Genomic DNA, 216 nt, shown 5'->3' on the forward strand with positions numbered 1-216 from the left:
TCCACACTGTTCTGGTTGGTTGTTAACAGCAGATTGACTGCACATCTTCAAGATAGTAAAACACATATAGGTTTTTTTTACTGTATAATATGTTATATTTGTCGAAATTATATTTCATGGTTTAAAAAATTGTCTTCCGTAGTCACCTTACTTAATGGATTTTGATATTTTGTAAAAGAAAAAAAGAGGAATTCTCAGTGATTTTTTTGCTTTTAT

This window comes from Dreissena polymorpha, chromosome 4 (assembly GCF_020536995.1).
Source record: "Dreissena polymorpha isolate Duluth1 chromosome 4, UMN_Dpol_1.0, whole genome shotgun sequence".
NCBI lineage: Eukaryota > Metazoa > Mollusca > Bivalvia > Myida > Dreissenidae > Dreissena > Dreissena polymorpha.